At 31.2% G+C, this 14,846-nt stretch overlaps 1 protein-coding gene and 1 long non-coding RNA gene across 2 annotated transcripts in view; one reads left to right on the plus strand and one right to left on the minus strand.

Annotated features, from left to right (window-relative positions):
- ft (cadherin-related tumor suppressor fat) overlaps nt 1–14,846 on the plus strand; it is a gene marked incomplete in the record, with an annotated part of 431,831 nt that overhangs the window by 260,073 nt on the left and 156,912 nt on the right.
- The window catches only part of LOC136796042 (uncharacterized), a 153,971-nt gene continuing 152,894 nt past the window's right edge, over nt 13,770–14,846 (minus strand). Inside the window, exon 3 of the long non-coding RNA XR_010843733.1 lies at nt 13,770–13,941. This is a non-coding gene — a long non-coding RNA (uncharacterized lncRNA). The remainder of the gene's footprint in view (nt 13,942–14,846) is intronic.

A 14,846-nucleotide genomic window follows, 5' to 3' on the forward strand; every position in this document is an offset into this window, starting at 1 on the left:
ACTATCGCTATGAAGTATCTGTTTCCTCTATCTTACACAACCACCGGGATGACAGTTCACTGGATGCTCACACGCAATTTGTCCAAGCAATTTTATCACCGCGGCCCAAACTCATGCTTTTTCTTTCATTCTCATCTTTATTTTATTTTTTTAAACTTTTCCTTTTTTCTCGTACCTTTATTGGACATCATACCTGCACTGGGTGCCTTCTGACATGCCCAAATTATCGTCTGCTTGGGTACAAACTTGTATTTCAAAATACTATACCCGATCCTTTTCAAGCCTTGCGACTTAAAACCTGTATTTATATCCGCGTGAGCCCGTTGCTGTATCGTACGGTCCTCATTTTTTCACTTTCCATCATTCCTTTTTCATGGTTTTTGCTTTATTTGCAAGCTGAAGTCAATGGTATGTCAGTCCCTCGGTGTCCGGTCGGTTCCTGAATTATACAAGGCAGTTTCGGCACTGGCGCTTTGACACAACTCCGGTACGATGGGATTAGCTGTTTTAAAACATGCCTTAGTAGAATTTATCGCTTTTGAACGAATGGTTTGTGCATCGCCACAATGGGTTCGGCGATAAATCAGATAACTAAATAACTTTTCTTTCACTGTATTTTTATTCCTTTTGCTTGTTGCTAGGGATAAAGGACTTACCCAAACTGCTCGGCCACTGAGGGATACAGGGGCGGTAGCTTGGGATTCCATTGACAATAGGTTATATCATGATGGACGGTTGAGCAGCGCTTACAGCATCAGTATCATTAGTCCATCATTAAATCAGCGTCTTATCGTTGAACAATAAGCCACCGGAACAATGGCAGCGAGTACACAGTCCCATTAGGAAGGATATAACTTAGCATCGAGCTATCCCTGCTCAATAAAAAATAAATAAATAACTATTTAAAAAATAAATCTTGTTTTAGATTTAACTTGATAGTAAGCAACTGATACAGAGTAATCCTGCCTACATGGTGCAGTTTGTGGTATCGAAATGTTTAGAGGAAATTTTCTTTAAAATTTCTTGTCAGGAATGCAATGCAACATCGTCCCTCTGGGTGTGGGAAGTGGCAACCCTCCATTCAGATTGTAAATGAAATAAGTTCCGATCAAGTATTACTGACAAAATCCAATCCATTGTATAGAAACTTGAGTCATAACTTTGCTGTAAATATTTTCTCTTGTGTGAGTTGAGAGATCGTTTAGTTTTGATGGCATTGGGCTGATAATTCGCGGACTTGGACTTAAAAAAAAAAAGAAAATACAGTATTTAGTGATTCATAACTTTTTCTCTCGAACTACTCAGCCCCATATATTTTTATTATGATCAACCATGATAGGTTCAGAAATATCCATTTTTTCGATTTTTGTTGGTCGCACAACAAACCCTCTCTTATGCTCGTTTTTAAGTGCAAGTTTTCATCAAAGTAAACCACATTATTAAACAGAGCACGAAAAATACATTAAAATCACTACGTTGTTTCGACATTGTCAAAAAAGTTGATTTTTTTTTTTAATAAGTCATCCCATCAAATCTTTGAGGCACCACTAAACCTTCGAATTCCTCTCGTATTCAATCCTTACACTCCAAAATCCTTCGTAAAATCCTCAATGCTCCTTACTTTGTCACAAATAAAATCATACATAAAGACCTTAATGTTCCCTATGTAACCGATCTAGCCCGAACCAGATATCACTCCTTCCATTATAAACTCCCTAACCTCTCAAACCCCCTAGTTACTAACCTTGCATTCTCTTCCATTTCTGACAATCCTCCGAGGCGCCTGAAAAGAAGATAGCCACGAGACCTGCTAATGTAAAACGTCATTCGAGTGCTGCCAATGGGTAGTTTCTCTACACGCCTGTAGCACTCCAATTTAACCGAGATCAGATTTACTAAATTTATAATAATTTACAGTTGTAAATAGCAATAAACAAATATAATTATAAATAAAATAAGACAGCAATTTTTACCTAAAGTTTTTAGTATTAGAATAATTATTTTGGATTTTAATCGATGAGAGAGGTATCTGATTTAATGAAGGGCCCGACAGTAGCATAGAGATCGGAAGACTACTTGAGCAGGCGGTTGGCTCACCGAGGTGACTTGCAACACGCCCACAGGCAGCCCTCCTCCAATCATAATATCTACTCCAATATTCAATATTCGACCCTCCAACTCTTCCATTTCCTTTCTTGTTTACTTTGAGCCGTCTGAAAATAAAGTCTGTTGCCGAGGGCTCCTGTCTGTAACGTTTTCTTTTTTTTCTTTTTTCATTCGTGGTGGGACGTAAGAGGCAAAAGGCAAACGGTAAGACTCTAACCAGGCTGCTTAAATAAATAATTCCTCAGCGCAAAGCAATGTCCCCACCTTCTATTCAGGTTAATAAGAATTATTTATAAGTCACAGTGGCATAAGTATGATTTTGGAGATGTTTTGTGGCACTTATACGTGAAGTTTTGAGGCACAGTAAGCTTCTTACTCAAAATTTGAAGTTACGAATATATATATTGAACCTATAATACAATTTTAATTGGCAATCTTATTATTGAGAGAGATATTATTGTGATAATATAGTGCTCAAAATTAGTTTGTAAAACAGTTTGAAAAATGTAGCGACTAAACTTCTATTATATATTTTATTAAATTTTGTAATTGATGAAATCAAATATTTAATACAATATGATTACTAATGTAATATAATATCAATATATGTAAATTAAAAATATAAACTATTATCTTTAATTTTATTTTGTAAATAGGGCGTGAATTTTGCTCTCTGAATTACCACTATCTGTAAATATACGAGAGAATGTAATATCATATTAAAAAAAAATTAGGAATTTGAGAAACGACAACTAATTTCCAAATTTTAACCACAGAAAAATAAATTTGAAAAACTGAAACTTTAGGTTTAGTTAGGTATAGTGGAGTTATCTTTCTTGTTAAAATGTTCTTTATTTAGAGCTAATTAATTAGATGTTTTTGGGCCATTTCCCCACCTTAAGGTCCAATACGGAAATATTTAATCATTTCTTTGAAGCATTCTTTACTAGGGTTCTGTATCAATAAACATAAATAATGGACACTCCTTAGTTTTTAAATAATTAAATATTTTTTTGTAAATTTTAAATAAATGTTAGACAACATTGGTTTATCATTAGATCATAAAACATGTGTTTATAGGGTGTGTGGTTATCTGATATAAATATGTTCAATGAAGAAAATGCTTGTGTACTTGAAGATGGGGCGAAGGTCCCGAAACGTTGGGATTTAAATAATGATTTATAAATAAGGGACATTTACAAAGAAATATAATTTCACTACACAGCTTGATAATCTAAAAATTTTTCAGTCATTGAACCTAAATTAAATGGTGAAACTCAAAGTGGGGATGTATACATATAGTGGTGTAAAATAAATTTTGAAACATAATGCTAATCAGACTTTTCTGGAAAGATTATTTATTTCGCTTGTAATAGTTTAATAGCGCCGTCTGTGGCTGAGGGTGTTAAGGCATAGGTTTTTGCAGCCTCGTAACTGCAGTGGCGTCGGCTCGAATCCGACCTAAGGTTTCTAATTTTCTGTGGCGGTCCCACGAAATGAATACTTGGCCCCTCCTTCCCTCTCCCCTGCCATGGTTAGAATAGGGTAATACCCTGTACATTTTGTCAAATACGAAAGAACTTGACAGCTCATTTTAAATTAGATCCCTACATTTACATGAAAATTTCGTTTGAGTGGAGGCCGGACTGATTAGGAATACTGATTACTAGGCATTTTTGTACCTTTATGTAATGCTAATCTACATAAATAAATATTTTACTGTTATTTCACAAATTGCAAAAAACAAAAAAGCCAAAGTACGAAATAGTTTAATAGCAATACTTTTTACAGTACACAAATATCTTTTCGAAACAATATATTCTGTTCATTTTCGGTTTATGCACAGTCTATATCATAAAGTAAATCAAAGATTAAACGATATTTGCATTGGTAAAATTATCTAGCTTAAGGATCTATAGTCATTAATTAAAAGATATAGGGCAGGCGAGAACCCTGACAAGTGCTTTGTCTGCCAACCCCTAACTACTATTGGGTAACTGCTAATGTTATATCCTTCATTAAAGCTGTATCAATTCAGATCAGTGGTGATATATGTCGATGCAATAAGATTATGCTATGAGTTAACACCGGGGGCAACTGATCCGAATCTAACAGCAATATATTTAGTTCATGGTGAATGAGCTTATTGAAAGTATATTTAAACCTCTTTTCACAACTTACAACTCCGGTTACTATTTAAAATTTTAACAAAATAAATCTATCGGACCCTTTACCTTACTCATCGGAAACTGAATCGCTGAATATTCAACGGGGCGTTCTCCATTTATTTGGAATGTGTGAGTTATCATTGTCGTGTCTTATTGGATATCGTTTGAGGTAAAAATGAGTGTCCTCCAGGAGCTTAGATGGATTAGAGAGTGGTCTGAACTCGGCAAATACTTTTTTATTAGTACTCCGGAGATCGGCACTTTTAACATGCCTTGAATATGGGGCGAAAAACTTTTCAACTATTTAAAAAAACTCTAAATAACAATCATATCAAATAACTACGATACCAATTTTTTTAATTTTGTTCTTTTAGTGAACAAGCAGATCTTATGTGTACTATTAAGTGAGATGAGAGGTGCTGGGTTCGCTGAGCAAGAAGAAATTAATAAAAAAATAAATTAGTGAAATACGAAATTGAAATTTATTTAAATTAAAAAATACTTTAAATATTAAAACGTTCAGTAAGAATTAACATTATTTAAAAACATAAGGATAAATTTTATATTTAAAAAAAATTGTTTGACATTTCATCATCAATTACTGATAATTTCTCACGAAGTTTAAATGGTATGAAATTCAGTTTTTGCATTCATGCTAGCTAAATATTATAGCAATGTCTTCAGCTTATGTAAAGATTTGCACATGTTAGATATACATCCCGACTATATGTACGGTGAAGATATTTAATAAGATTGGCGCAAGAACAGAACCCTGGGGAATGCCTCAAGGGACTGGCTTGGGGAGGAAATTTCAGTTTTGACACGGACTGAGAACGTCCAATCACTGATGTAGGAACCAATAATCTCAAACAGCTAGTCCGTAAATCGGTGTTGCCTGAGGTAGTGAATGAGTGTAGACAGGAACACAGATTCAAATGCTTGTGTACAAACGTGTGATATCAAGGTTTCTGTTGAGGTTGACAGCTGCATCATTTTGCAGGTTTGCTAAGCAGTGTTTACGGATGTGAATGAGGATTAGTTTATTTAATCTTCGGAGTACACTTCTTGTTTTCTGGGTTTAGGGAGTAGAAAGACAATAGAGTGGTTCCACTAAAATGGATGATTCACAAATAAAATGGTTGGTTTCAAAGGCATTAATAAGAGCAGTGTCCCCAGTAGACGTTTACAATTTTTTTAGTATACGAAAAATTTGTTGCTTGATAAAAGAGCAGAACTCCATGCAATTTGAGATTTTTTCTAGAGCATATGGATGAATTAAAGAATCTAAATATTTTTTGTTCCGTAGGACTTGACTAAAATAGAATTATTTTCTTTTGCAAAAATGTTTGTAGGGACAGTTAAACAGTTTATTTTTAATTTTTTAAAATTAGGATCAAGTAGAGGACTTAACTTTTCACCGAAATCCTACAAGTAAATAACTCCTTTTCAAACTAACGTGGGAGTTTTCAAGCACTTGTGTGGCTTTGTCATATTAATTTCTTGTACTGTCCTCATCTGAGCATGTTTGGATTTGTTTTGGATTATTTGTACTGTACCATAGATATGTGTGATTCCGTATGTCTTGTCGCTGACGACTGTTAATGATGGTTATACTTAACTGGTTGCTCCTTCCTTCAGAATCTGTAATATGGCGAAAATGCATTAAAAACGAAAATATTACTTCTGATTCTGACAGAAAATAACGTTCGCATGCAATTAAGAGTAATGAAATTTATTCAACATGTTCTATGCGTGGTTCATCAAGTGTTCAATGTGCCATATAACCGATGGCTAACGAGGTAGAAGAGATCCCTCGTTAGACTTAATGTGATGATTTTCCTCTTATAGCGGAGATTCTTGTCTTCTCGCTCTATGGAATCATTGTACTTTGGCAGTAAAATGAACTATATGCTTTAGAGGGTGTAAACTTATGGTATATTACATGAATTAGTAAATGATAGATTTAAAAAACTGACAAATGATAATTTACTATTTACATTAAGTGGATAGGAACTCTCTAAAGTAGCAATTATACATCGACGTCTAAGCTGTGTACCTCTGGTAACACAGAACAATTATAATTATCAATTATAATGTAAATAAAAATTAATGAAACAATAACGATGGTTCAATATATATATGTTTTTTGTTTGTCGAATGTATGACTTACATAGATCAAGGTACCATCATAAAGTTTAATTTATATGTTCATTTGAAATGAGGAATGATGATAATTTAAATAAAATGAGCAACATCCAACTCCCTACCAGTTGTACTAACGTAGAAATGGGATAGAAAGTTGTGAACAATTATAGAGAGTTCTGAAAAATTATATGAACAATAGACACCAGGAAAAAAAAATATTTAAGTTTAAATATATCTAGTATTAATTTCTTTGAAAAATAATATTTAAAAGTTTAAATGACGGCAAAAATGAATTTATGGTATTCAAAGAACGCTGTAAACGAATATAATTAGCATTATCATACAACATTTATTTTTACCTACTTTACTGAAATCCTCATTATTTTTTCATTTTTATGAAAACTAGTATTTAATTTTGTTGATAACTTTTTTTCTAACCTGAGGGAAAATCCTGAATCGGATAAACAGTGCAGAAGTGAATGAAGTACGAACGAACAAATTTAAATTTTATATGTTAGATTTTATTAATTTATCTGCAGTTTAGACAGCTCATGAATGTTTTCTACTGATTAAGTATTAGCTATAGTGAGTGACCTTTGTTAAGAAAATAATACTAATGTGTAATTTGATATTAAAAATAAATAAATACTGAAGGGAATATTTTATAGATTATTTTTATATAATATAAGGTTAACTTGGCTGATGAAGATGGCTGACAAAGCGCCTAAAATTTATATTAGTAAAACAGTAATGCTATTTTTTTTATTAATTAATTAAATGTGCAATTAATATGATTCTGTAATTTCTTTATCTAATTTTCTTGACATTATAAATAATTTTGTTTTGTTACTTTATTTTTTTTTTTAAAGTGAACAACCACACTAAAGTTGTTAATAAACCAAATGCTAAACAAACACTTCTGGGGTAGTTTTCGGATACCTGTCTCTTGACCTTGTTCATAAATTTGTCTAAAAAGTAGTTCATTCATTTTCTTAAACCAGCTTTAGAATATATATTAGTAATATTTCTTCTCGGCTGTGCAGAATATTTGTGTAGCCTAAATCCTAACGGGTAATAAGAGTAAAGATTGAATTAAAGTTAAAGTTTAAAAATTGATCGTCTTATTTTTTTCTTAGCCCCTTGTTGTTTGATTTGGTGTATACTGAGACCTCTTTAGATGCAAATTAAATAAATATTTGAAGGAATTAAGAATTATATGATTATTTATTGTTAATAACGAATATTCAATAAACATATATGGATTATTTGGATGAATATAAGTTTAAAAGGCTGAACAAAGATTTAAACGGAGGATGAGATATGTTACATTATTTTAAAATTGAGTCATTGTTGGTTAAAAATAAATGTAGTATAGCATATATATAAAATAGATTCTTGAGAATACTAGGCTATGTGTTCATGCGTTTACAGAAACTACAAACGATATTCACAAATCAATGATCACTCTGTTAAACTTTACATTGTTTAATAACTCACTCATTTAAAAATACAAACTAATTTTTTAGAAGGCGTAAAATTTAGAATTTCTTTTTTCTGGCATTCAATTTTTAAGACTTCTATTTCATCCTCTCCTTCTACCCCACATTCTTAAAATGGAAAAAACATATCAAAACAGTCGTTAACAGTTTCTCTTTTATCTATAGCACGAGTTATTTTTTTTTTAAAAGTCGGAACCCATACGAGCCCATCAGAGCAAAAGTGATCAAGTCAAAACTGGAGTTTTGATAAATTTAATATTTCAGAGACTGTTCTATGAAATTTTGGTTAGGAGTTATAACTTTCTCTATTTAATCAAGTCAGTCACAAGCATATCTAACAATTTAAGAACATTTGAAGTAAATCCAAACAGTTATTAATTTAACAATTATTTTCTAATGAAAATTAATTTTGACAAAATAAATCACACAACTTATGATTTCGGAAGCTCATATAATGTCGACAAATAATCAGCAATATTTTCAATACGGAAATGAGTTCAGCAGTTTTACACAGATATTGTAGAAAGATTCAATCAGAACGATTCTCTAGTTTTCATTCATTCAAATTTTCGAACACTCACTCTTTGATTTCCATAATATTCAGATATCGAATCTTTAGAACCAATGCGAATATTGGAAATGAATGATTTGATAAATATTTGGAATTTTGGAATATAACCTGGTTTTGAATATAGAGGTTTTTTGAGGATAGTGCGAGTCATAATTATATTACTCGATAAACTTTTTCATGTACACCACTTGTACACAGCACTGCACTCCTTTCGGTAGATTATCTAGTCCCAAATACATGAGCCCGTTCATCGACCTCGCCGTGATATATATTGAATATAAAACACTTAATGTTATATCTGCCATAGAAGATGACAAGATTACCCGGAGCTAACGGGGAGCGAGAGCCCTCGGGGTATCGAGGCACTGACCACAACGGAATCTGCCCTAGAGGAGATCTCTCCAAGGGGGAGCAACACACCTGTGCTCACCGTACGCTTCCAAGCACCATATAATAATATTTTATTTTTTAAACCTAGTAAATTAATAAGAGAAATAAATAGTACCATTTATTAAAAAGTATTATTGTTTCTCCTTAAATACACGATTATTATAAAAAATAATAATTTAATCAATTTGTTAACTGAGGAGGATAAATGATCGTTCTTATTAATTATTATTTTTTAACAATAATAATAATACATACTAGATAAATGTCTATAATACTCAGTAACACTGGAACTAAACTAACATATCACTAGTGGGTGACCTAAGTTTTAACTAGGCTCTAATTTGTTCTAGGCTGCGGTGAAGCATAGCAAGATAGGTAGATAAATAGATAATAAGAACCTATACTATAAATACCATCCAAATAGACACCTCAAAAATGGTCTGAATCTCTTTTGGGATGAATTAATTACTAAGGGCCACATGGTGTGTGTCATAATATACCAGATATCCTCTTTATAGATTTAAGAGCTAAAGAAACAGAACGTATTGATGTCGGGATCTCCAACACTAATAATATAAACTCCACTGTGGGAAAAAACTTGGGAAATATCAGGAACTGACTATATAATTGAAGGAATTGTATTATTTGGAAAGTGTCACTACCACTCTAATTACAATATCCAACAATGGGCTAATGCCAAAATCAACAGTGACAGGCGCGAATGGTTTGGGGTTGTCTATTTATGTGCTGAGAGAGGTTCAACAGGCTCTCTTAGCCACAGCACGTTTAGTCCAACAATTTTTAAATATTAGAAAAAATAAATAATATTAATGTGAACTTATGGTTTCCCACCTAAGACACTCAACCTGCATTCGTAAGAAAAAACGGATAACAATAATATAAGGCTGAAATATTATTTTTTTATATAGTGCAAATAGTTGGTCTATTGGGTATTTTTTATTTTAATAGCATTTGATTTTTGTATTGCAATTTTTTGCCTTTTTAAAATACTATTATTATAATAGCACTAACATGTTCCAATGACATAACACTTCATTTTACATAAATATATTATGCAGTTTCTCTGGTCTTTAGTTTTATACAAAAACTAGTTTAGTTGTACCATATTTTGTATTCTGGCTGTAATAAATCATTAGCTGTATTGATAGGAATAATTTCAAAATGTATTTCGAATTATAATAGTTTTAGCTTATAAGCCGCTGTCAGCCCCCTACGGCGCCCGAATGATGAAAAGAGTTAAAAATAAATATTTATCTTTATGTTATTTAGGCAACGACCAATTATTATACCCATTGTTAGACTAATTATTAGACCCAGTTGCCATCTGAAATATTCTAATAACATTAGAAGGTGAGATATTTCTCTAAGCTGAGGAGGACTGCACAAATAGAGGATGCAATAGCCCAAGGGATTAATTAAGCTTTTAGAGACCTGTTAATTACTTGGCCACGAGGCGTTGTCACAGGATTTAGGCACCTCATGATGGCTTTTAATTGAAACCGTTAGCGAGGAAGAACGAATCCTGTAAAACAACGCCATAGCCTATTTGACTAACAAAGCAGACTGTCACCATTGGACGGTAGGATTTAACAGCGAATAAAATAGCCACCAACAATGGAAATAATTATTAGAATACTACTTAGAATTTAAATAAGACACAATTAATAGGGAAACAAAATTTACATTGGAATCACTTTGGAAGCTAAAACGACAAGGAACTGTCAGCCTGTTTCCAACAATTATCAATGTTCTTCTTTTTTAAAAATTTCATATGATTGAATTAATGTGACATTTACAAAAGTTCGAACACATAAAATACTGCAATGAGATGATTAAGTATACACTTAATCTTTCAAAATACATTAATCATTAAAGAAAAAATAACGGCCCTATTGAATTTAACAAATTTTCAACAATAAACATTCTCATGATCCACTTATAACTATTTTTTATAGTTGATTAACTATTTTTTTTACACTCAACGTTTCGGCTCTTTAGTGCATTATCATGAAAATCTTTTGCAAACAGTCGTATTAAAAATTTTAAAATTATGAAAGCAATATACGTCAGCTATGGTAATTTGTGCCGAAAGGAATTTATATATAGGCCTTTAAAATTCCATAAAACTTCAACCTTTAAAATTAATATATCAACTATATAATTTCAATACACTTGGTAATTTCATTTTTATCTCTATAACTTTCTAATAGAAAGGTTAGATCACATATTAATACTTTATATCAAAAAACCAGGTGAAGCCATTGTTTAATTACCCCTTTTTGGTCATTTCTGATATACAGGGAAGTTATCAACGGATGACCACCATGGTGATAACTCACCCTAGCCATGGTTAGGGGTTAAGTTTTCATTTTGTAAAACCACAGAAATAAAAGTCGACCTCCCAGACCGGACTCGAACCTATGTCACTACAGTCACGAGCCAGTCAATATTATTACGCCTTAACTCCCTCGGTTACAAACCACCCTTTTATATCAAAAACCATACATATCTTATTATACACGACATAAATTAAAACCTACCCTCAGCAGGTTAGAATTATTTTATCAGATTTTTGTTTGTTTATCCCTCATCAGATCGTTGCTGATATTTTGGAGAAGGGAGTGTTAACTGATTTCTGAACAATTTTAGGTCATCAACAGAATCAAACAATATACTAGTCAAAATCATTATTTATTTAATATTTGAAACGTAATAAAATTAAAAAAGAATTCCAACGTATATCACATATACATTTCTTGATTTTTTAATTAGAAAAATCATAAATTATTTCTTCAAAGACAATTTTTTTAGTTCATCTGTTCCTATCGACATCAGCCATAAGCTGAGGCTCTTAGAGTAAAGATTATATTAATTTATTAAGATATTATATTTCGTCCTAAACTTTTCTAAAGGACTGCTTCCTCAGAAAAATCAGTTCACGAAACCTAACTGGAAGAAAGATGACCAGCGTTTAAATTCCTATTTATCTAAATCTATCTATCTATTTATTTAAATTCCTTTTCTCCTTAAAATAAAGTTCACTTATTTTTTTAATTTAGTATTAAATATAGATAAACATTGTAAATACAGGCAAATCATTATTAAATTGGAAAATATAAATACATATTTGTTTTAATTAATAACACAAATAACATACTTATCCCATTGAAAAATCTTAAAAGTGCAAAATCAAAAAATAGGAGTTAATTCCCAAGCTGGCTACCGGGCGGTGAAGGGAACCCATGTCACGCCCTATTTTAAATGCACTATAATCTTCCAGTTTATCTTAATAGATCTTAATAGACTTGTTGCGCTGTGTTCGTCCAAAGAAAGGATTCGTTTTATAGCATCGTAACCGACTTCTCATTCATCAATGAATTTCGCACCTCTCTTATCGAACGGGTATCATTGAGCTATATATAAAAAAACAAAGCATTTGGATTACCTTAAGGTAAAAAAATTATGTGTATTTCTATGAATGCATCACTTTTAATTCTGAAATTAAGACAGATTTTTATCCATATATTTCTTTATAATTAGGTCGGTCTGGTTATTATTACAATTTGACAAGTGGGGGACACTGCTAACTATTTACTATGTTATAATTATGGAATAATATTGCTAATAATACTACAAATTTCATTACGATGAATACCAATTTAATTACGTTGCATTTATATTGGCAATATTCTATACATTTCTAATTTTTGAGATTTTTTTTAATCCTAGCTACTCAGTATTCTTTCCTGATCTGAATGGAACATAAAATCCCTTTAAGGAATTCTTATAAGTCACCAGGAAACGATCCTTTGTTCTCCAGGAAACGATGAAGGGATGAAAACTATATCATAACACACCAGAGGAATATTACTATTTAAATTAATTGGAAACTGAAAACGTTAGGTGAATAAACAGCTTGAAAATTGAATAACAAATAGATAAGCTTTTAAACGATTTCACAGAATATCATAAAAAAAGTTAATTTGTACCATATAAAATAAGATTCTTGAATAGCATTTAATAAATTATATTATTTAAATAAATAATACATAATATTTCAACTCTTGAAACAATCTTAGCATACTTAAATAACATTGGTCATTTAGAACAAATAAGCCTTTTTGTCTAAAAGTTTTGATCAATTTAAGGTTGTTATTTTTTCATAATAGATAAAAGGCTTATTAAAAAAAAATAATGTTAAACCATATATTTGACGGAAAGTTCTATAAAAATTTATTTTTGTAATACATGCACTTTTCTTTTCTACTATGTCCCATCGGTAAACATATATTTCACTTAAGATAACCATTAAAGTTGGATTAAGGAATTGACCAATATTTTTACAACTCACACAACATAAGAAAGCTCAGACAACATTATAGCTCCGCCTAACTAACGCTCTTCATGCACATGGCATTCACCCCTACCATTAATGTGGCTCACCTTTCACCCAATTCAATCGCTTCTTTCTCTCTGGAAATCAAGAGGTCAATGGTCTTCGACCGAGGAAGTAGAAGCCAATAAGACCAGATAAAAAAAAAATTATCGATTCTTTTTCAGCAAAATGTGATGAAATATGACTATGAAATGCAATTTATAAGTAATATATCTTATAAGGTATATTATATACGAGTATGTAAGTATAAAACAATGATACATATAGTTGTAGGCAGAGTTAATTACTTCCTTCAATTAAGAACTAATTTTATCTTTTTCATGCATTAGTTTCTATTACGTATCATGCAGTAGATTAGATTAAGTCTTTGTTTTGTTCGTTTGTAAAAATTAAACATTTATTATATTAAAAAAAATTATTCAAAAATATTTCTTTGATATTTGTACAACAAAGTCATAAATACCTGGATTAAAAGTTCTTACGGGAAACCAAACTCTTACTTTCATTTTCCCATCTATTCTGCATTTGACAGTATTAAATAAGAACCACATTCCTCAATGTAATTACAGCATTATGAAGAGTTAAGAATATCTCCTCTTACTGGATTTTCTTTAGTAAAGGATCCAGAGATGACTAATAATAGATCTGGAAAAAAAATACTACCTATAGTTTAATTTAAATTACAATATTTAAAAAAAAATTATATAAGTTCTAGTTTTAGTAAATTGTAATAAATGATTATCTTTATTTTTATATTGTCCAATGAAACAAGAAGCTATTGCAAAGGGGAATACCTTTAGCCTTTTTGTATATTAGACGAAAAGAAATAAACAAAAATAGGGAAGAATAAATGCAATTACAACTCTGTTATCAATATATAATCCGTATTACATTTTCTTAATTATAGGGGTAATAAGGGGAAGTATAGCTTTAATATTTTTATATTAGTATTGGTAGTATTTTTGGGGTGCATTTAAAAAGAAAGGATTAATTTTATGAAATTTTTGGTAATTATTTTGGAATATAGATGTTTTTTAAAATTTAAAGAGCTGAGATCTTCTAATGTTTTTTGATCTATTGGAAAAAATTAATTTATTCGATAATAATGTGTATGTGTGTGTGTGTATACAGATATGATAAAATATGCAAAAAATGCCAACATAAAACATTCTCTGAATTTCGAAATTTTTTCACATATTTTAGAGGAGTATGAATGATTACCTAGGTATGGCCAACAAGAATTATATAATTTAACTCTGGTATATTGTTGTCTTTTTTTATAAAATGTTTGCAACGCTTAGGGGGAAAAAAATACAAATCCGAAATGGCATTTTCCTTTTTGAATTCAATATTTCTCCCTCGAGAGATTCGACGGGCAAGTCCACTATCTTGTCAATCAAAAGACTCGGAGACCCTCCACTTGAAGCGAATGCTTTCATCTCATTCCGCCTTATCACATTTTATATCTACCTCGCCCGTCCCAATTCTTGTTAGCACTGACACTATCTATTCCAAACATCATCCTCTCCAAAAAAAAAAAAAAAAAAAAA

The sequence above is a fragment of the Halyomorpha halys genome, unplaced genomic scaffold, assembly GCF_000696795.3.
Source record: "Halyomorpha halys isolate HHAL.00 unplaced genomic scaffold, Hhal_1.1 Scaffold7.1, whole genome shotgun sequence".
In the NCBI taxonomy this organism is placed as follows: domain Eukaryota; kingdom Metazoa; phylum Arthropoda; class Insecta; order Hemiptera; family Pentatomidae; genus Halyomorpha; species Halyomorpha halys.